The sequence below is a fragment of the Neolamprologus brichardi genome, unplaced genomic scaffold, assembly GCF_056152115.1.
Source record: "Neolamprologus brichardi isolate AB-2024 unplaced genomic scaffold, ASM5615211v1 NODE_ptg000038l+_length_1369362_cov_1, whole genome shotgun sequence".
Taxonomy (NCBI): domain Eukaryota; kingdom Metazoa; phylum Chordata; class Actinopteri; order Cichliformes; family Cichlidae; genus Neolamprologus; species Neolamprologus brichardi.
This window is the reverse complement of record NW_028270040.1, coordinates 134,140-151,056: the sequence shown is the minus strand read 5'-3', so window position 1 is coordinate 151,056 and position 16,917 is coordinate 134,140.

Here is a 16,917-nt window from a genome sequence, read left to right as displayed (position 1 = left end):
GCAGCTCGGTGCATTTAGGCCTGCTGACAGGGCTGTAAGAACCTGCCTACCTCGTAATTAAACTTGAGAATATGGAGGAAACAGGATTTAAGTGATGCAACAATTTCTAGAGGTCAGAGGAGAATGGTGAGACGGCTTCGAGCTGCTAGGAAAGCAACAGTAGCTCAAATAACACTCATTACAACCAAAGTATGCAGAAGAGCATCTCCACATGCACAACATGTCTGTTAATTTGGGTTGAACCCAGGACTGTATAGGCGTTGGCTGATTAGCAGTGGTGTTCACCTTGGGGTGTCGGTCAGAACACACAGGACGCACAGATAAAGGTTATACCGTCTTTACTGTGATTCCTCAGCTTAACAGCACAGTACAGCAACACAGTAATGCAACCGCAGGCTTACAGAGTGGTGAGGGGTGTGGGTGTGTGGTCTGTGAACAGAACATATACAGAATACTGAATGTAATAAACATCTAAGTCATGAATTATGATTCATTAGCGTTCTTCGAATCTAACCAGAACTACAAATGGGAATTCCTATATGAACATCTACATGCACGAGTTTCATACACTACTCCCAAACCCTTACAGTACATGACATTGATTGCCAATACACCCAACAACAATATATCACAAACACCAAATTGTTTAGCTTACAGCTAGCATGTATGTCGCATAACAGGTAGCATTAGTAGCATGAACTAGCCACATAGCGAACAGGTCGATACACATTGCACTTCTACATCCACTAAATGTCTAATTGGCATAAAAGGCTAAAACTGTCCTTCCCAGGCAGGGCTCCACGTCTACTCACAGTTCTTTAGCAACGCACACAACTCACACCGTGTGTAGACATCCCCTGCTGAGTCAGTCTGCCAGGTGGCTCTTGCTATGTGTTAGCTCCAACTCTGATCACTGGAACATGTGCTCAATAGTGCAACTGTGCTCTCTTGCCACAAGGGGGCTCCCCCACACAGCTGACAGCCTTTTCCAACAATGTCACACCATGAAGCAGATGGGGTGCAGCAGCAGAAGAGCATGGATCCCCATGGACAGATAGAGCTGGGTGTCATCTGCATAGCAGTGAAAATGTATGCTATGTCTTCTAATGATGCTGTCTAAGGGAAGCATGTATAATGTAAACAGAATTGGTCCTAGCACTGAACCCTGTGGAACTCCATAATTAACCTCAGTGTGTGAAGAGGACTCTCCATTTACATGTACAAACTGGAGTCTATTAGATAGATATGATACAAACCACTGCAGTGCAGTACCTGTAATACCTACAGCTTGTTCTAATCGCTCTAATAGGATATTATGGTCAACAGTATCGAACGCTGCACTGAGGTCTAGCAGGACAAGCACAGAGATGAGTCCACTGTCAGAGGCCATAAGAAGATCATTTGTAACCTTCACTAAAGCTGTTTCTGTGCTGTGATGAGCTCTGAAACCTGACTGAAACTCTTCAAATAAACCATTCCTCTGCAGATGATCTGTTAGCTGTTTGACAACTACTCTTTCAAGGATTTTTGATATGAAAGGAAGGTTGGAGATTGGCCTATAATTAGCTAAGACTGCTGGGTCTAGAGATGGCTTTTTGAGTAAAGGTTTAACCAAAGCAAGCTTGAAGGCCTGTGGTACATAGCCGATTATTAGAGATAGGTTGATCATATTTAAGATCGAAGAATTAATTAATGGCAGGACTTCTTTGAGCAGTTTTGTAGGAATGGGGTCTAAAAGACACGTTGATGGTTTGGAGGAAGTAATTATTGAAGTTAACTCAGAAAGATCGATTGGAGAAAAAGAGTCTAACTTAACATCAATGGTACTAAGAGTAGCTGTAGATAATATTACATCTGTGGGATGATTATTGGTAATTTTTTCCTCTAATGATAAAAATTTTATTTGTGAAGAAGTTCATGAAGTCATCACTAGTTAACGTTAAAGGGATGGTTGGCTCAAAAGAGCTCTGACTGTTTGTCAGCCTGGCTACAGTGCTGAAAAGAAACCTGGGGTTGTTCTTATTTTCTTCAATCAGTGACGAATAGTAAGATGTTCTGGTTTTGCGGAGGGCTTTCTTATAAAGCAACAAACTATTTCTCCAGGCTAAATGATGATCGTCTAAATTTGTGACATGCCATTTCCTCTCCAGATTACGAGTCATCTGCTTTAGGCTACGTGTTTGAGAATTATACCACGGAGTCAGGTATTTCTGATTAGAGACCTTAGTTTTCACAGGAGCTACAGTATCCAGAGTCGTACGTAGTGAGGAAGTGAAATTATTAACAAGATAATCGACCTCTGTTGGGGTAGCGTTCAGATAGCTGCTCTGCTCTGTGTTGGTACAGGGCATTGACGATGATAACAGTGGGTGGATTATATTCTTAAACTTAGTTACAGCGCTTTCAGAAAGACATCTACTTTGATAAAGTCTACTCTCCACTGCTGTGTAATCAATTATTGTAAATGTAAATGTTATCAGGAAATGATCAGACAGGAGAGGGTTTTCAGGAAACACTGTTAAATGTTCAGTTTCTATGCCATATGTTAACACAAGATCTAGAGTGTGATTAAAGTGGTGGGTGGGTTCTTTTACAGTTTGAAAGAAGCCAATTGAGTCTAATAACAGATTAAATGCCATGTTGAGGCTGTCATTTTTTAGCATCTACATGGATGTTAAAATCACCCACAATAATTATCTTATCTGAGCTCAGAACTAAATCAGATAAAAAGTCTGAGAAATCAGACAGAAACTCTGTGTAAGGCCCAGGTGGACGATAGATGATAACAAGTAAGACTGGTTTCTGAGTTTCACAGCTGGAGTGGGCAAGGCTAAGCATCAGGCTTTCAAAAGAATTAAAAGTCTGTCTGGGTTTTTGGTTTATTAATAGACTGGTGTGAAAAATTGCTGCCACACCTCCCCCTCGGCCTGTGCTTCGAGGTTTCTGGTAGTTAGAATGACTCGGGGGTGTTGATTCATTTAAACTAGCATAATCATCCTGCTGCAACCAGGTTTCTGTAAGGCAGAGTAAATCAATTTGTTGATCAATTATTAAGTCATGTACTAACAGAGACTTGGAGGAGAGAGACCTAATATTTAATAATCCACATTTCACTGTTTTACTCTTTGGTTCAGATGTGGATACTGTATTGTTCTTTCTTTGTAAATGTTTAAGTTGTTTGTTGCTGGTTTTTAGTTTGTTTTTTGTCTTTTTGGAAGCAGACACAGTCTCTATGGAGATGGGTTTTTGGGGGGGTAGCAGGAGGAGAGAAGCTGCAGAGAGGCGTGTAAGACTGCAACTCTGCTTCCTGGTCCCAACTCTGAATAGTCATATTTTGAGGGGTTTAATAAATTTGTCCATATTTCTAGAAGTGAGAGCTGCTCCATCCAAAGTGGGATGGATGCCGTCTCTCCTAACAAGACCAGGTTTCCTCCAGAAGGTTTGCCAATTATCTATGAAGCCCACATCGAGACTGTTGAAAGAGTCATGATGTCCATGTGAGCTGATGAAACATTCTGTAAATAGCAAACAAACTGAATAAGAGATGAGGGAAAGTATATATCTATATAAGACTGAATACTCATATGTGATTAATGTAAGAAATGATATTAACATACAACACAGGAAAAAAGAAAATGTAATGATATTATTCTTTTTATTAATATTATCATACATTTAAATTTGTTTTAAATCATGTTGACATCACAGAGAGAGCAAGGATGTGGACATTGGCTGATTGGATGTCAGCAATGATGATGATTGGATATCCCAATGAATGAGGCCAGATATGACCGCAGTCCAGAAAGAGACGGGAGAGAAAGAACGACAAGGTAAAAAGTTTTGTGCAAAAGAGATAAGTTGATCTTCAGAAGATTGGATCTAAGAAGTTAACATTTAAAATATTTCAGCAGAGACGCCAGAGGCAGGGCTCCAGACTAACCTTTTGCCACGGTTGCACTGGTGCACCAGCACCAGTTAGGCGCACACAAATTTTTCAACCTCAGTGAGTTTTGGTTGGAGAGAGATAAAACCTGCAGCATCAGAATCGAGCGCAAAAAAGACAAAGCGCGGACCCGACGCATCAGAGTCAGCGAGCTGTCAGCGAGATGACTGTTAGGACAACTTATTCATTGCAAGTCTGCAGTATTAAGAATAACTTGATATTTCTGACTGTACAGTACTAATTGTTTACCTACTGACAAACATTTCAAGTTCAACTAAATGAAAAAACAATTTGTTGTAACCTGAATATGATTAAAATAATTAACAACACTTTTTGTAATGATGTTAAAATGAGCCCAACTTTTATTTTCAAACACAACAAAGTATAACAGCCAACACACTGGACACTGTTCTGCTGAACAACAAACAATTATATTGCCATCTCTGTTATAATCTTACAATGAAACAAAGTCTCAGATGTAATTATTTGTTTAATTATTATTATTTAATTATTAACTCTTACCTGTTTTTTACACTACATCAATTCGGTTTCAGTGGAAACTTTATAAACTGGATTAAGTTACTTTGTAACAATCCCTGCTCTGCATTCCTGACAAACGGGGTGCGGTCCTCCAACTTCCGGATACTGAAGGGAACCAGACCAGGCTGCCCCCTCTCCCCTTTGCTCTTTGCCCTAGCCATAGAACCACTGGCAGAGGCAGTACGAGTTCAGGACATACATGGTCTATCTGTAGAACAAAGACAGCATGAGATTATTCTGTACGCTGATGATGTACTTGTGTTGACTCGGCCGGAAACATCAATCCCCTCTCTGGTTGAAACTATTAATAAGTTTAGTGAAATCTCAGGCTATAAAATTAATTTCAATAAATCAGAAGCGATGCCATTGGGCAGTCTGAAACAAAAACCACAGGCTCCTTCTCCATTTCCCTTCACTTGGTCCCCACAGGGCTTTACGTATCTGGGGATTAGGGTCACTCCCGCCTTTGAACAGATGTATAAAAGTAACTTTACCCCCCTATTTGAGCAGGTCAAATTAGATCCGGAGAGATGGAAGTCCTTACCGTTATCCTGGCTCGGTCGTATCGCTCTTCTGAAAATGAATATTCTACCCAGGCTACTTTACCCAATACAGATGGTTCCGACCCTTTTTCCACATAAAGCTATCCAAACTCTAAATGGCTGGTTCAGCTCCTTTGTTTGGGCAGGGAGGAAACCTCGTCTTAAAATATCCACGTTATTGACCTACTCCTGTCCTGTCGGTGGCGCTGTCACTTGGTGTTCGCTCGCTCTGTGGTATAGTATCGCTTACTGTTCCTGCTCAAACACAGTGGTGTTTCTGAGTAGCTTATTTGCTTAGCAGTTTAATTAACAACTTTTAAATACATTCTTTTTTTCACAGTATAATCTTCACGTGCTTCATCCGAAGCACACTTTCTGTGTACTCACTACCTAATTTATAGCCAAAGCATTCACTCACTGTCTCTGTACTGTTTCGCTAGCCTAGCTTGTAGCCGACCCGTTAGCACCATGGCTACTTCACCTGTCCCTTCTGCACTTTCTTGCTCATTGTGTCAGATGTTTAGTTACTCCTCGGCTTCCTTTAGCAGTAGTGATATCTGTAACAAATGTAGCATATTTGCAGCTCTGGAGGCCAGGATTACTGAACTGCAGTCTCGGCTTTGCACCCTTCTCTCACCCTTAGCTAGCCAGGCCCCTGTAGCTGGTGCAGCCGAAGATAGCGTAGGCCCCACTAGCTGTTCCCCGGCAAATCCCAAGCATCTGCGGAAAGAGGGCGGCTGGGTAACGGTGAGGAGGAAAAATAGTCCTAAACAGAAGCCCCAGGTACACCACCAACCCGTTCATGTGTCTAACCGTTTTTCCCCACTCGGTGACACACCCGCTGGGGGTCAAACTCTGGTAATTGGTGATTCTGTTCTCAGACATGTGAAGCTAGAGACACCGGCAACCATAGTCAATTGTCTTCCAGGGGCCAGAGCAGGCGACATTGAAGGAAATTTAAAACTGCTGGCTAAGGGTAAACGTAAATTCAGTAAAATCATAATTCACGTCGGCAGTAATGACACCCGGTTACGCCAATCGGAGGTCACTAAAATCAATATTGAATCGGTGTGTAACTTTGCCAAAACAATGTCGGACTCTGTAGTTTTCTCTGGTCCCCTCCCCAATCAGACCAGGAGTGACATGTTTAGCCGCATGTTCTCCTTAAATTGCTGGCTGTCTGAGTGGTGCCCCAGAAATGATGTGGGCTTCATAGATAATTGGCAAACCTTCTGGAGGAAACCTGGTCTTGTTAGGAGAGATGGCATCCATCCCACTTTGGATGGAGCAGCTCTCATTTCTAGAAATATCAACAAATTTATTAAACCCCTCAAAACATGGCTATCCAGAGTTGGGACCAGGAAGCAGAGTTGCAGTCTTACACGCCTCTCTGCAGCTTCTCTCCTCCTGCTACCCCCCCAAAAACCCATCTCCATAGAGACTGTGTCTGCTTCCAAAAAGACAAAAAACAAACTAAAAACCAGCAACAAACAACTTAAACATTTACAAAGAAAGAACAATACAGTATCCACATCTGAACCAAAGAGTAAAACAGTGAAATGTGGATTATTAAATATTAGGTCTCTCTCCTCCAAGTCTCTGTTAGTACATGACTTAATAATTGATCAACAAATTGATTTACTCTGCCTTACAGAAACCTGGTTGCAGCAGGATGATTATGTTAGTTTAAATGAATCAACACCCCCGAGTCATTCTAACTACCAGAAATCTCGAAGCACAGGTCGAGGGGGCGGTGTGGCAGCAATTTTTCACACCAGTCTATTAATTAATGAAAGACCAAGACAGACTTTTAATTCATTTGAAAGCCTGATGCTTAACATTGTCCACCCCAGCTGTGAAACTCAGAAACCAGTCTTACTTGTTATCATCTATCGTCCACCTGGGCCTCACACAGAGTTTCTGTCTGATTTCTCAGACTTTATATCTGATTTAGTTCTGAGCTCAGATAAAATAATTATTGTGGGTGATTTTAACATCCATGTTGATGCTAAAAATGACAGCCTCAACATGGCATTTAATCTGTTGTTAGACTCAATTGGTTTCTCTCAAAATGTAAAAGAACCCACCCACCACTTTAATCACACTCTAGATCTTGTTTTAACATATGGCATAGAAACTGAACATTTAACAGTGTTTCCTGAAAACCCTCTTCTGTCTGATCATTTCTTGATAACATTTACATTTACAATAATTGATTACGCAGCAGTGGAGAGTAGACTTTATCAAAGTAGATGTCTTTCTGAAAGCGCTGTAACTAAGTTTAAGAATATAATCCAGCCACTGTTATCATCGTCAATGCCCTGTACCAACACAGAGCAGAGCAGCTATCTGAACGCTACCCCAACAGAGGTCGATTATCTTGTTAATAATTTCACCTGCTCACTACGTACGACTCTGGATACTGTAGCTCCAGTGAAAACTAAGGTCTCTAATCAGAAGTACCTGACCCCGTGGTATAATTCTCAAACACGTACCCTAAAGCAGATGACTTGTAATCTGGAGAGGAAATGGCGTGTCACAAATTTAGAGGATCATCATTTAGCCTGGAGAAATAGTTTGTTGCTTTATAAGAAAGCCCTCCACAAAGCCAGAACAGCTTACTACTCATCACTGATTGAAGAAAATAAGAACAACCCCAGGTTTCTCTTCAGCACTGTAGCCAGGCTGACAAACAGTCAGAGCTCTTTTGAGCCAACCATCCCTTTAACGTTAACTAGTGATGACTTCATGAACTTCTTCACAAATAAAATTTTTATCATTAGAGAAAAAATTACCAATAATCATCCCGCAGATGTAATATTATCTACAGCTACTCTTAGTTCCATTGATGTTAAGTTAGACTCTTTTTCTCCAATCGATCTTTCTGAGTTAACTTCAATAATTACTTCCTCCAAACCATCAACGTGTCTTTTAGACCCCATTCCTACAAAACTGCTCAAAGAAGTCCTGCCATTGATTAATTCTTCGATCTTATATATGATCAACCTATCTCTAATAATCGGCTATGTACCACAGGCCTTCAAGGTGGCTGCAGTTAAACCTTTACTCAAAAAGCCATCTCTAGACCCAGCAGTCTTAGCTAATTATAGGCCAATCTCCAACCTTCCTTTCATATCAAAAATCCTTGAAAGAGTAGTTGTCAAACAGCTAACAGATCATCTACAGAGGAATGGTTTATTTGAAGAGTTTCAGTCAGGTTTCAGAGTTCATCACAGCACAGAAACAGCTTTAGTGAAGGTTACAAATGATCTTCTTATGGCCTCTGACAGTGGACTCATCTCTGTGCTTGTCCTTCTTGACCTTAGTGCAGCATTCGATACTGTTGACCATAATATCCTGTTAGAGCGATTAGAACATGCTGTAGGTATTACAGGTATTGCACTGCAGTGGTTTGTATCATATCTATCTAATAGACTCCAATTTGTGCATGTAAATGGAGAGTCCTCTTCACACACTGAGGTTAATTATGGAGTTCCACAGGGTTCAGTGCTAGGACCAATTCTGTTTACATTATACATGCTTCCCCTAGGCAGCATCATTAGAAGACATAGCATACATTTTCACTGCTATGCAGATGACACCCAGCTCTATCTGTCCATGAAGCCAGATAACACACACCAATTAGTTAAACTGCAGGAATGTCTTAAAGACATAAAGACTTGAATGGCCACTAACTTTCTGCTTCTTAACGCAGATAAAACTGAGGTCATTGTACTCGGCGCTGAAAAGCTTAGAAATATGGTATCTAACCAGATTCTTACTCTGGATGGCATTACCTTGGCCTCCAGTAACACTGTGAGGAACCTTGGAGTCATTTTTGACCAGGATATGTCCTTCAACGCACATATTAAACAAATATGTAAGACTGCGTTCTTCCATTTGCGCAACATCTCTAAAATTAGAAATATTCTGTCTCAGAGTGACGCTGAAAAACTAGTTCATGCATTTATTACTTCCAGGCTGGACTACTGCAATTCATTATTATCAGGATGTCCAAAAAACTCCCTGAAAAGCCTTCAGCTAATCCAAAATGCTGCAGCAAGAGTACTGACAGGGACTAGAAAGAGAGAGCATATTTCTCCTGTTTTGGCTTCCCTTCATTGGCTTCCTGTTAAATCCAGAATTGAATTCAAAATCCTGCTCCTCACATACAAGGTCTTAAATAATCAGGCCCCATCTTATCTTAATGACCTTGTAGTACCATATTACCCTATTAGAGCACTTAGCTCCCACTCTGCAGGCCTACTTGTTGTTCCTAGAGTATTTAAAAGTAGAATGGGAGGCAGAGCCTTCAGTTTTCAGGCCCCTCTTCTGTGGAACCAGCTTCCAGTTTGGATTCGGGAGACAGACACTATCTCTACTTTTAAGATTAGGCTTCAAACTTTCCTTTTTGCTAAAGCATATAGTTAGGGCTGGACCAGGTGACCCTGAATCCTCCCTTAGTTATGCTGCAATAGATGTAGGCTGCCGGGGATTCCCATGATGCATTGAGTTTTTCCTTTCCAGTCACCTTTCTCACTCACTATGTATTAACAGACCTCTCTGTATTGAATCATATCTGTTATTAATCTCTGTCTCTCTTCCACAGCATGTCTTTTATCCTGTCTTCCTTCTCTCACCCCAACCAATCACAGCAGATGGCCGCCCCTCCCTGAGCCTGGTTCTGCCGGAGGTTTCTTCCTGTTAAAAGGGAGTTTTTCCTTCCCACTGTCGCCAAAGTGCTGCTCATAGGGGGTCATATGATTGTTGGGCTTTTCTCTGTATCTATGAAGCGCCTTGAGGCGACATTTGTTGTGATTTGGCGCTATATAAATAAAATTGAATTGAATTGAATTGAATTGAATTATGTCTTCCATCCTCAAAAGGGGGCCTTGATTTCCCAGATATAAGGAAGTATCAGCTGAGCACCCATATGCGTATAGCTGCCGATTGGGTACAACAGCCTGCTCCTGTCTGGTTGGATATTGAGAGCTCTATGTCTAACTTCCCTTTGAAAAGTTTGCTTTTTGTGGGGAAACTCAAGACCTTAACGATGTTCTGTAGCAACCCACTCACATTATCTACTGTTAAAGCTTGGCGAATGGTTCAAAAACTAGAAGGAAGGTCTCACTTAACATCTCTTTTCACTCCCTTATCCGATTATCCTCTTTTTCTGCCCGGGACCACTGACCCCGGCTTTCGGAACTGGGCTACGAATGGTATTTCTACCTTTTCTGACTTCATGGACGGGTCTAACCTCATGTCCTTTGACCAGCTAATCTATAAATACAAAATTCATAGGCATGACTTCTTTAGATATTTACAAGTGAGGGACCATATACAGAGGGCTACAACAATACTCACCAATCAAACTGTCTCTAAATGTGAAAAGCAGATATTTCAGCCAAACCTTAGAACTTCTATAAAAATTTGTTATGGCCTGTTAACAGAATTTGGGGTCACTGACACAACCAATTTGAAGAGGACTTGGGAAAAGGAATTAAATATAGAGATCAGTGACGAGGTAAGGGACAAAGTTTGTGAGAATGCTAAATCTCTGAGCGTCTGTAATAAAGTTAAGGCAATCCAAATTAAAATCCTACACAGAGCTCACATATCACCTTCTCAACGCCATAAATACAATCAGACCTTTCTCCACTGTGCCCTAAATGTAAAATAGAGGTGGGCAACCTCACGCACTGTCTATGGTCCTGCCGGAAAATACAACAATTCTGGTTCCTCATAAAGTGTGAACTGGATAAGATCTTCACCACTGACACTGAATGCAATCCACCGTGTATGCTACTTGGAGTGGCAAACGACAAAATTAGGGGGACGTTTGGAAAGCAGCTCAATGCACTGTTAACATTCTGTGGAAATGTGTCCTCTTGAACTGGATCACCGACACGGCCCCATCTCAGACTCAATGGCACCGGGCGGTATAGGAATATGTGTCACTAGATTTCCTAACATGCAAGCATAGTCGGGACAAAAAGTTTCATAAAATATGGGACCCATTTATGGCGTATGTCGGTTTGGATATTTCTGCTATTTTCTCACTGCCTTGGTATAATGCAAGCAGATCACTGCTATTCTACATATATGTGTTGTTAATCGTATCTCATAATCAAAATGTCTGGATTTTCCACTTATTTCTTTGTATTCATGTTGCCTGTTTGTTTGTTTTGTCTGTTTTGTTTCGTTCTGCTATGTTGTCGTTGTTTTTTTGTTTGTTTGTTTGTTTAATTTTGGTGTCAGTGTAAAGTTTAAAACTCAATAAACACATAGTTATAAAATTATTCTGAAAAGTTTGCCTACCACAAGTTGGTTTTGTACTTACATTACTTATATAATGAAAATAAAATATTTGTTGTTCTGTCACAAGTGCAGTCTCTGATTTAAACAACACATTTGTTTTTCATTCCAACACAGGAGCTGGAATGTTGTAATAATTTAAGGATGCTTGTTTCCAGTCCAGGCATCACTGCCTGAATGACTGTCGTGGATCGAGGTGATCCAAATGTAGGTGCAGAAGAAGGTCTTTAACTTCCCTTAAGTACAGTGGCAGTGGATGTGGGTTGGAGATGCAATGAGCTTGGACCTGCAGGCCACCATCTTCACTGACCACACCATCTGTGACGGAGGACTCATCTCTCCTGGTGTCCTGCAAGCAAACAATCATATTTTTTGGAACATGAACTTAATTGCTTTCTTAAAACATTTTTTTCTGCATTTGGTATAAAACAGACTCCAATTTACACAATCTCAGGCTCCCTCCCTACCAGAGAGGTGACATTCAATGTCCCAATTGTCAGTCTGGATAGCCCTGACCCCCACCCAACACACAATAATGCCATGAAAGCATCATTTTAAAAAGGGCTATGCAAACATGGCCAATAACTTTCATTCTAATGATGTGCAAAATGATTTGGGCACAAAACAAATGTTGCTGTTAGAAAACTTGCAGACTTCCCTATATAGAGTGTAGACCCTCTAAACTAAATTTGGGGGATGTGATCTTTCAAGAAATGCAGACAAACTGTTGTTGTTTGTTTACTTACACAGCATGTCTTGTAGAATTAACTGGAGTCACCAGCAACAGCATCGTGCAGTCACATCTCAAGTCTAATAACAGAAGACAGGAAAAGATCAGTAAAGAAACAACTTCCCCAAACCAAAGCACGAATCAAACAATAAGTAAAACAGGCTGTTCTAAAGTATGATTAAAGTTCAGCCTCATTAATATAAATGTCACTGACAGTTGCTAATATATTGGAAAAGCAAAATACTTACTGATGTCTTTCTGTCCAACAACAGGAGTGCTGGTCCCGAGCCTCAAAGACAGGAAGAAGCAAGCAGAGGGAGAAAAAGCAGAACAGTTTTCAGAAACTGATTTTATCCTTAATGGCTGTGCAATCAGTATAACTAACAACACAGAGGGTCAATGTAGACCCCACACAACCAAATTAGACTAACATAGTATTAAAAACAGCATCTACTACTGTGTCTGAATGTTGGCACTGTCAGTTTAGGCCTAAAGAGACATGTGTTTTAAAAAGACCACCTAATTTAAATATAATCTTTACATGCTTGTTGAAAGTTAACTTCCAATATATAAAGTTTCTAATAAGCAAAATGACCAGATCTAACATATGGCAGTGTTTATATGTAACATGATGTTTCTTATGATTCAACTGTGGAATTTAACTTAATTCTTTAGAAGGACAACTATAATACTTTATTCTCAGTTATAAAGCCAACCTAGAGTTTAACCATTTAACAGGCCACTAATCTGGATTATAGCTTTCACAACAAAACTTGTTTTTAAACACATTTTTAACAAAATAAATACTATTGTTATTATTGTTATTATTTAAAATGTAATAAAACAGAAAAGTCGTTAAATATAAAAGCAGTTTGCTTATGTTGTTAAATAAAGGCTCGATTTGACATTAATAGATGCCACAGATGTTCAAAAGTTGCCACAAAGCATTAAAAAAATCTCCGAAAACGTCGGAGCATTTTTGCAAATATGTGACGTCTTGATAAACCGAGCAGATATTTGAACTTTGCACAGCTACATTCTCGCCTGAATATCTTAAAAGTTTATTTTGTGATGTTTTGGTACGTTTTCTCCCCAACAAGCACAACACTGTAGACGAAACGTTGTGCACCATCAGAGTCACCTGTGGTAGCACCCAAAGGCAGAGGAAGATGCTAACCATCGCACGAGAAGTTGGACTTCTGGACACGCTAAAGGAAGGTAGAAGTTAAGCAAAACAAAACAGTCAGATAAGTCAAACGTTACTCAACTCATTCTTCTTGCTTCCTCTGCTTCTGTACCATTGATTCATTAATGATTCGTTAATGATTCGTTAATGATTCATTAACGAATCATTAACGAATCATTAATGATTCATTAATGAATCATTAATGATTCGTTAATGATTCATTAATGATTCATTAATGCTGAATCCTCTGGCAGCTGCTCTGTTCTCATGTTCTGGACCTGAAAACACGGTTTGATCTTTGGTTTCATCCTATAATACTGGACTCATTTGTCTACAAAGGTTTGAACTTTGAGAGTTTAAACAAGAGAGAAACATGTGAAGATGTTCATGCCCGTCTGAGAAAAGTGTAGAAAGTGAACGTATCCACATGCTTCTGTGTTGAGCTCTGGGAGTAGAGCCAAGCCAAACACTGGGCAGTCAAAGTATTTGGACTTTTTTTTGTAATAAAAACTCCTCAAAGTCCACTGATTCAAACATAACTGAACACTAAATGAACTGCATGTGGGTTTAATCTGAGCCTATGCAATAAATAAATAATAATAAGTTACAGATGGCTCAGAGCTGACGGAGTTCCTACATTATGCATCCAGCAGGTGTCAGCATAACACCAAACAAACAAACAGAAATGGGTGAAGCCCTCATCCTGCGTCCAACACTGAAGATGATTTATAATTGTTGTTTGCTGCTTACAGAACACAAATACACATTTAAATTAATACATAAGTAAACATTATTAAGTCGACAATTAAATCAGTTGATTTTGTGGTGTGTATTGTTTATTATAATACTCCGGGCTCTTTGCAGGCACTTCATCTCACTGATATCACTGATACTGACGGTTGCTTTTCGGTCCAGCTCTAATTAGCCACTGGAAAGCCTGCTGGTCTGATACTTACCAGTTTCTTCTGTTTCTTTAAGAAGGTCTATGAGAGACATATAGAGACGATATAGAGAGGCAGCTGTAGTTCAGTTAAATTCAATTAAATGTTATTTATATAGCACCAAACCACAACAGCAGTCTCCTCAAGGTGCTTTATATTGTAAGTTAAAGATACAATAATAACAGGAGGACAGGATCAGATTGTGGAAGAAGCCAGAGAGTAACAGAAACTGATTAAATCCAGTGTGTAGTATGAACACCATGTCTACCTGCGCTGTGCCCCCTCAGAAAGCCAGGCGTGGGCCCTGACGATGTCACCTTGCTGGCTCATCATTTTCTGTGTGGCCCTCTCCTCTAAGCAGTCACGTGTGTGTGTGCATGGGTTGGTTATGGTGAGAAATGGGGCCTGCTGAACAGGTGTGTGTAATCACACACCTGTTCCTGATATCCTCATTTGTGGTCACGACTTGAGGCGGTGGCAACCCTTCGGTCTCTGCTGGATCGTTGGGTAGTAAGTATACTTACTATAGTAATGGAGTGTGGCACCTTTGCCACTGTGATTGTGTGTCGTGCCTTTTGTGTGAAAAACTGGAACCTGCAGTTTGCTTGTATGCAGGTGCTGTTGCAGAGACCTTTGCAAAAGAGTAGTGAGCTGTTTTATTTTCTTAGGAATGAAGGAAATCCACCTGTGTGGAAGTCCGGGACCTTGTCATTGTCGTGGACTCTGGGCCTCCTGCATCTTTCTGCAGCCTCGACCCTGTTTCTCATATTTCTCTCATGTATAAGCAGCCATCTTGGCCTCACTGCTACTCTCCTGATTCTTCAGCAGAACTTGAGCTTCTGTGCTTGGACTCCTTCTCTTCACCATCTATATGCTCCCGCTTGGTGACATCATCTGCCGCCATGCGTCCATGCTGAACTTTATCTCAGTACCAAAGTCTTCACCCAGCTCCTCCTACAATCACTTGTTAGCTTTATGCTTAAAATCTCCACATGGATGTCATCTAACCTCTACTGAAGCTCAACGATCCTAATCTGGAAGATCAGAGACCCACTCGTTGACTCAGAGAGCTGCTTCATCTCATCCTTCCCTGAAGATGATATTCTGGGGGGGGGGGGGTTGCAAGCTCTGGATAGGCTCCAATACAGCAGGTAAAATCAGTATTGAACATGTCACCAATTTCCAAGTAAATGTATTTATGCTGTTAACATGACGCCTGTACTGAAATGTATTTAATATTTTGTACAAAACCTTTGCTCGATACTTTGTTCAATATTTATTTTACCTGCTTTATGGCCAGGACTAAGCTCTGGGGACGTGACACCCTTCTCGTACATATGGAAGAAATGTTGTAATAAATATATTAATACAGATATTTATGACTCATTTTTTGCAAGCTGCAAATTAATTGCATAAGACCAAGTCATAATTTAACAGCTCTATTAGCATCACTGTTTATGAACATGTGTACAGATATCCAGTGACCCCGAAGTTTAACTGCACTAAAAACTGTTTGGCACAGTGTGAGGAGTTTGGAAAGAAAGCGACTGGATGTTTCGTGAAGTTTCACCTCTCGTTAAAGAAGCTTCTTCAGCTCTCAGACCAAACGGTGGAGAGTCCCAGGTCCTTTCAGCCCTACTGGGAGTCCTCGCTTAAGCTCTTTGACTCACTACTGATCATGTGCATCTTTGGGTGAAGGAAAGAGACAAAAGACACCCTGTGGGAGCCGGAGTTTAAGAATTGAACATGATGATCATGATGTAATTAAAGATCGTTAGTCCAATATCCTACACACCCGCTGAGCTGAGGTGTTCAGCCCTGTACAGCTGCCTGTGTGAGCCCTGCAACAATATACTGAGAACAACATGAAAGATGCTGATTTTACACCAGGATCTATATCTAAATGTCCCACACAGCCAGCAGCAGCGTTTTGGTTATGAGAGAGTATTTGTCACCTTTGTGTAATTAAAATGCATTACTTTATCTTACTAAGTATAAAGTTAAAAGACTTTTTAAACAGAAACAAAAGTATGCCAATATACTGTATTTGTTTGGCCCTATGATCACCTGTACATTCTGTCCTTGAGTGAGTTATTGTCACAGTTTGAAATAGAGAGTAAAAAGTTAGCATTTTGTTCCTGGGTGATTCCTCGGAGCATCCACGGGATGTTGGCTCGCTGAGCAACTCACAGAGCTGCAGACATTCACCCTCAAATCTGCACTGACTGTAAGATCTATTTTATAGCTGTCAGCCATGGAAAATACATTTTAAAAATATATATAATTTGTCATTATATGATTATTATTACGTTGCCATGGTGTTATAACTCAGCCATAACTTTGATGCATTACTTGGCTAATTTTTGCATTTCTTGTGTTGTCAACAGTCATTTGGGTTTTTTCTTCTTTTACATGGACCCTTCACGTGGAGTATTTTCACCCAAAATGTATTTTATATTTAAAGCTCATCCTGTGACCTGTGAGGCGGGATGAAGCCATAAAAACACGCATTCTGACAGGACTTGAATGCAGCATGCAGACAGCGCATTGGCGTACACGTGAGGGCGGGTTACCTAACTTTAAAAACACACTCCTGCCACGTGAGAAGCTTCCTAACAGCCAATGAAAAAAAACCCGTGGTCGGTCCACATTGAGCCAATCAGAAAACAGCAACAGACTTGTGGGCGTGGCCGCAAACATTCACCACAGTAACGCTGTTA